The sequence below is a fragment of the Sorex fumeus genome, unplaced genomic scaffold, assembly GCF_029834395.1.
Source record: "Sorex fumeus unplaced genomic scaffold, SorFum_2.1 ptg000008l, whole genome shotgun sequence".
NCBI lineage: Eukaryota > Metazoa > Chordata > Mammalia > Eulipotyphla > Soricidae > Sorex > Sorex fumeus.
This window is the reverse complement of record NW_026606065.1, coordinates 51,566,308-51,572,674: the sequence shown is the minus strand read 5'-3', so window position 1 is coordinate 51,572,674 and position 6,367 is coordinate 51,566,308.

Genomic DNA, 6,367 nt, shown 5'->3' with positions numbered 1-6,367 from the left:
ATTGAAACTGTGATGCTAAAAGAGAAAAAGGCGGAATAAATAAATGACTATAAAACATCTGGTTAAGATATATAGAATGCTATACTGAATGTCTACAAAAGGTTTGTTCTGTCACCCATTGCTTTGTTTAGGCAAAAAAATTATGATGGCTGAAGACAGAAATACATATTTGAAGTCTAGAGCAATTTCCTGTTTGACTAGAACTAAGTTTGTCCATCGACAAGCAGAAAGCATAATCTGTTTCTGAATCTGTTTTTAAGAATAACCAGTTAATAGAGATGCAAAGGCAGCTCACAGTACCCCCCAACACATTTCTCCAGGATGCATTTCTTACGCATTTAGTGGGATTTTTATGAGTAGAGAGGGGAAAGACAAAGTGAAAAGGTTCAAGAAAATAATATAATGCTATTTATAGTTTTCTTATCAGTAAATAATTATGTACCAGTATGATTTAATTTATCTTGCCTTAATTTAGCTCATAGGTTCATATATATATATATATATATATATATATATACATATATATGTGTATATATATATATGGTATAAGTCTATTTAAGTCTAAACGAAGGTGAAGGTCACTGTCACTGTCACTGTCCTCCGGTTGTTCATCGATTTGCTCCAGCGGGCCCAGTAATGTCTCCACTGTGAGACTTGTTATTACTGTGTTTGGCATATCGAATACATCCTGGGGAGCTTGCCAGGCTTTGCGGTGCAGGTGAGATATTCTCAGTAGCTTGCCGGGCTCTCCGAGTGGGGTGAAGGAAGGTGAAGTTAAGACATTTAATAATATAGAGGATGGAAAAATTTCAATCAAGATTGAAAAATCCACATATTTAAAGCAAGATAATTTTAAAATGAATAATATGAAGGATAGAGAGGTAGTAGAGGGGTTAATATGTTTGTGTTTTGGTTGCAGCTGACGGCGACTTTATCCATGACACCACAAGGTCCCTTAGCTCTAAGCAACCCCAAGCACAGAGCTAGAAGTAGCCCCTGATCCCTGTTGGGTGTGGCTCAAACCCTTTCCTTAACAAAATTAATGATATGCAAATAAATATTGATTCTTTTCATCTTAGGCACTTCCTTTTTGTTTCTTAGTAAATGAAAGTGAATATTAATATAAGGAGAAAAATTTATGCATAGTTGTTTAAATTCATTAACATTAGATAAGCAACAGAACAGTACTAATATTCTAGGTTCTTGATCTTTCTCTATCTAACCTGATTCCAGAGTCTGAGTTTTCTAAATTCAGCACAGAAATTTAAATGTTTAAATTCAGTCAGGTGACCCCAAAGGGAAAACAGGAGCTTGTTTTAATTCATGCTTATAGCATTCAATACTGATACTTGTCTCTATTAATATTAGTGAACTTTGGGGGTTGAATTAAAAAAGTAAAACCTCACATTTTATATAACAAAAGTTTTCTATGAAAAATATTAAGAAACTGATTTAATTATTCAGTCAGTGAGTAATTCAAATGGAAGCTATCTAAATCACTGCATTTTTAGATTAAAATGAGAAGTGACATTGATGTTTAGCATGTCTAAATTTAATGAGAAGAATAGAAAAACTTTTGATTAGACAGACATTTCAGTCAGTTAATTGAGTTGGCTGTATTTTTTTCCATGGGATTGCCTTGTTGATTTACTGTTTGTGCTGGTGTTATATAAACACAGACTTGAGTGTTAGTACATGTGAAAAGCTAAAATTTGATATGGCTTTCAGTGTGTTCAACCAGGACAATATAAAGATGGAAGGTTCCTTATTGATCAATGTCTCCTATTAAACACAGAACACCTCCACCCCCCCCACACATACACGCACAATAATTTACAGTCTAATCTGACCAGTAAGCACAAGAGAAAACTAAAACTAAACTCATTTATGTGATTTAAGGCTAGAAAGGAATGGGGCCTCAGATTTCCCAATTCAAAGTCAAGTCCACTGTTTTTTTATTTTAATCTTATTTTCTCATGGTAGCCTCTGCTCAACAGAATTAGTGGCTTGGTCATCTACCAGATGATATCAAAATGTGAAGGGCAAAATTATCTATTGGGGAGAGCAAGGTTTTAAAAATGGTCTCAGCTTGAATTATGGATTCTCTGTGATTTTACAATAGCACTTTCTTCCTGTCAAATAATGGGCACACCATATCTTGATAGAAACACACAAATCATAGAATTGATTTTCTACTGAGCATTTGCCCTATTTTGATTCCCAATACCCTCATGTAATCCCACTACTTCTCCCAATGCTCAGTGGTGGCATTTCCAGGATGTTTTGAATATTCTTTTTTTATAAAAAAGAAATTCTGATGATGAACAGTCGGTGCCAGCAGGGTTAGAAAAAGAAGCAGATCATTCCATGAGACTCATAATAAGAAATTCTAACTAGGTGAATAGCCAATATGTCTGAGCTGTTCTAAAAGTGGATCTTGGCTTCAGTACAAGAATCTCTAAAAATTTTCTTTAAAATTCAGAAACCCTCAGGGCTGGACAGATAGTGATGGAGGTGAGGCTGTGCACATAGCCTTAACTTGCACATAGCTGACCCACAATTTGATCCTGGGCACCCACATAAAGTTCCTAAGCACCTGCAGTAGTTACGCAGAGCACAGAGTAATCCCCGATCACCAGGAGTTATGTCCCACCCAACACATCCCCGCCCCCAAAATTCAGAGTACCTCATTCCTGCCTTTGAAACTCAATTCTGTTAAAGCTCTTAATTTGTTAAAACTTAATTTTATTCAAGACTTAAGAAATGAAAGTGATTTAATAAAGCAGTAGAAGTCCTCCTTACATACAATTCCCTATCACTATTAGATCCTCCATCATATTGATGCATTTGATCATCTAAAATGCTAAACCAAGCATGTGGGAGTGAGGCCTTAAACTTGGCTTGTTGTCATGCAGTTATTCTTTGTAGCTTAAGATGCTGCTGATGTTGAAATTGCTTCCTGTATTTAGCTTCTTACCATTAGAAGCATTTACACATGACCTGGTTTTAGCAGAACTTGAATGTACTTCTAGTACTGTTTGCATTAATTAGTTACAGTGCAATTAATGACAATTTAAGTAATTATTAATCCCTAGAGATAGGCATTCTGTGACAATCAGAACTTCTAAAACTATATTTTCCCTAGAGTCTATGCCCCCATGAAGTTGTCATTAAGTGCTTCATTTATATGTAGTGAAGGGCCATTAGCAATGGTAGGGCATTGAGATATTATCACATACCTTCCCAGTTTCAGTCATGCTCACCTTCTTTTGATCAAAGTCCACCACAAAGTTGGTGAGAGATTCATTTCATTCTGTCTTTTTAAAAAAATATTATTAGTGAAACACCATGAGGTTACAGTTGTAGACTTACAAATTTTTGTGCTTGTTCTTTAATTATACAATGATCAAGTACCCATCCATCCACCAGTGCCAATTATCCATCACCATGTATCCCAGTATCCCTCCCACCCCCTATCCCCCCTGCCCTACCCTGCCTCTGTGGCAGGGCATTACCTTTTGTTCTCTCTCTCCTTTTGGGTGCAGTGGTTTGCAAAATAGGCATTGAGTAGCAATCATGTTTGGTCTATAGTCTACTTTCAGCATTCATCTTCCATCCTGGGAGGATCCTCCCAACTCCCTTTACTTGGTGGTCCCTTCTTTATCTGAGCTGTCTTTCCCCATAGCGTGTGACGCTGGCCTTTAAGCCATGGAGTAAACCTCCTGGTACTTATCTCGGCTATTCTTGCGTATTAGTCCACTAATTTGTTACTTTATGTTCCCCAGATGAATGCAATATTTCTATGTCTGTCCCTCTCTTTCTGATTCATTTTGCTTAACATGATACTTTCCATGTAATACCACTTGTATATAAATTTCATGGCTTCAACTTTTCTAACTGCTACATAGTACTCCATTGTGTAGATGTACCAAAGTTTCTTTAACCAGTTATCTGTTCTCAGGCACTCAGGCTTTTCCAGATTCAGGCTATCGTAAACAATGCTACAATGAACAAACAAGTGTAGATGTCACTTCGACTATATTTTTTTGGCTCTCTGGGATATATTCCCAGGAGGGGTTTTGCTGAGTCAAATGGGAACTCAATTTCTAATGTTTTGAGAATCATCCATAAGAGTTTTCCAAAAGGGCTGAACCAGTCAGCATTCCTACCAGCAGTGAAGGAGGGTCCCTTTCTCGCCACATCCGTGCCAACATCGGTTGCTTTTGTACTTTTGGATGTGGGCCAGTCTCTGTGGTGTGAGATGATATCTCATTGTGGTTTTGATCTGCATCTCCCTGATGATTAATGATGTAGAGCATTTTCTCATGTGCCTTTTTGCAATATGGATTTCTTCTTTGAGAAAGTTTCTGTTCATTTCGTCGCCCCATTTTTGATGGAGTTGGATGTTTTCTTCTTGTGGAGTTCAACTTTGTATATCCTTGATATCAACCCCTTGTTGGATGTGTATTGGGCAAATATCCTTTAACATTCTGTACACTGTCTTTGTACTTTGGTCACTGTTTCTTTCGAGGTGCAGAAGTTTCTTAGTTTAAGATAGTCCCATTTGTCTATCTCTGTTTTCACTTGCTTGGCCAGTTGTGTGGACAGCTTGGAAGATACCATTAGCTTCAATGTCATGAAGGGTTTTACCAACTTTGTCTTCAATGTACCTTATGGATTCCAGTCTGATGTTGAGGTCTTTAATCCATTTTGATATTACTTTTGTACATGGTGTTAGGCAGAGATCTGAGCCCATTTTTTTCATGTAGCCATCCAGTTTTGCCAGCACTATTTGTTAAAGAGGGTTTCCTTACTCCACTTCACCTTTCTTGCTCCTTTATCAAAGATTAGATGATCATATCTTTGAGGAGAGATGTCAATATATTCAACCCTGTTCCACTGGTCTGCCGCTCTGCCTTTGTTCTAGTACCATGCTGTTTTAATTATTACTGCTTTGTAGTAGAGTATGAAGTTAGGGAGGTTGATTCCTCCCATTTTCTTTTTCGCAAGAATTGCTTTAGCTATTCATGGGGGCTTATTGTTCCATATAAATTTCAGGAGTGTTTGCTCCATTTCTTTGAATAATGTCATGGGTATCCTTATAGGGATTGCATTGAATTTATACAGTGCTTTCGGTAGTATTGCCATTTTGACAATGTTAAGTCTCCCGACCCATGAGCAGGGGATATCTTTCCATTTCTTCATGTCCTCTTTTATTTCCTGAAGTAGCGTTTTGTAGTTTTCTTTGTACATGTCCTTTACTTCCTTAGTTAAGCTGATTCCTAGATACTTGATTTTCTGGGGCGCAATTGTGAACGGGATTGTTTTTTCATGTAGCTTTCTTCTCTCTCACTGTTTGTGTATATGAAAGCCATGGACTTTTGGGTATTGATTTTATAACCTGCAATGTTACTATACAAGTCTTTTGTTTCTAGGATTTTTTGGTGGAGGTTATTGGGTTCTCTCAGTATAGCATCATATCATCTGTGAATAGTGAGAGCTTTATTTCTTTCTTTCCTACCTGAATGCCCTTGATATCTTTTTCTTGCCTAATTGCTACTGCAAGTACTTCCAGTACTATATTGAACAGCAGTGGAGAGAGTGGGCATCCTTGTCTCATCCCTGATCTTAGAGGGAAGACTCTCAGTTTTTCCCCATTGAGGATGATGCTTGCTGTAGGCTTGTGGTAGATGGCTTTAACTATGTTGAGGAAAATACCCTCTATACCCATTTTGACAAGGGTTTTCATCATAAAGGGGTGCTGGATCTTTACAAATGCTTTCGGAATGTTTTTTTGGGTTTCCATTTTCTTAATCTCTGCTCTGAGTTTTATTTTATCCATCCTCCTGTTCGGGTTGGGCTCCTTTTCTTGGTCCTTCTCCAAGCTCTTAAGCTGTGAGGTTAGGTTACTTATATGGTCTCGCTCCTCCTTCCTGAGGAAAGCTTGTAGAGCTATAAACTTTCCTCTTAACACAGCTTTTGCTGTGTTCCACAAGTTTTGGTAACTCGTGTCCTCATTTTCATTTGTTTCCAGGAATCTTTTGATTTTCTCTTTGATTTCCTTTCTAAGGAACTCGTTGTCCAATAGTGAACTGTTAATTACCAGGTGTTTGATTTAGTTTTCTGTTATTGTGTGTGATTTACTTCTAATTTCAGTGCATTATGGTCTGAGAAGTTTGTTAATACAATCTATATCTTCTTAATTTTATGGAGGTATGTTTTGTGCCTCAGCATGTGGTCTATCTTGTTGAATGTTCCATGCACGCTTGAGAAGAATGTGTATTCAGCTTTTTGAGGATGAAGTATCCTGTATATATCTACTACGCCCCTTTCTTCCATTGTTTCCCTCAGATGAAGTATGTCCTTG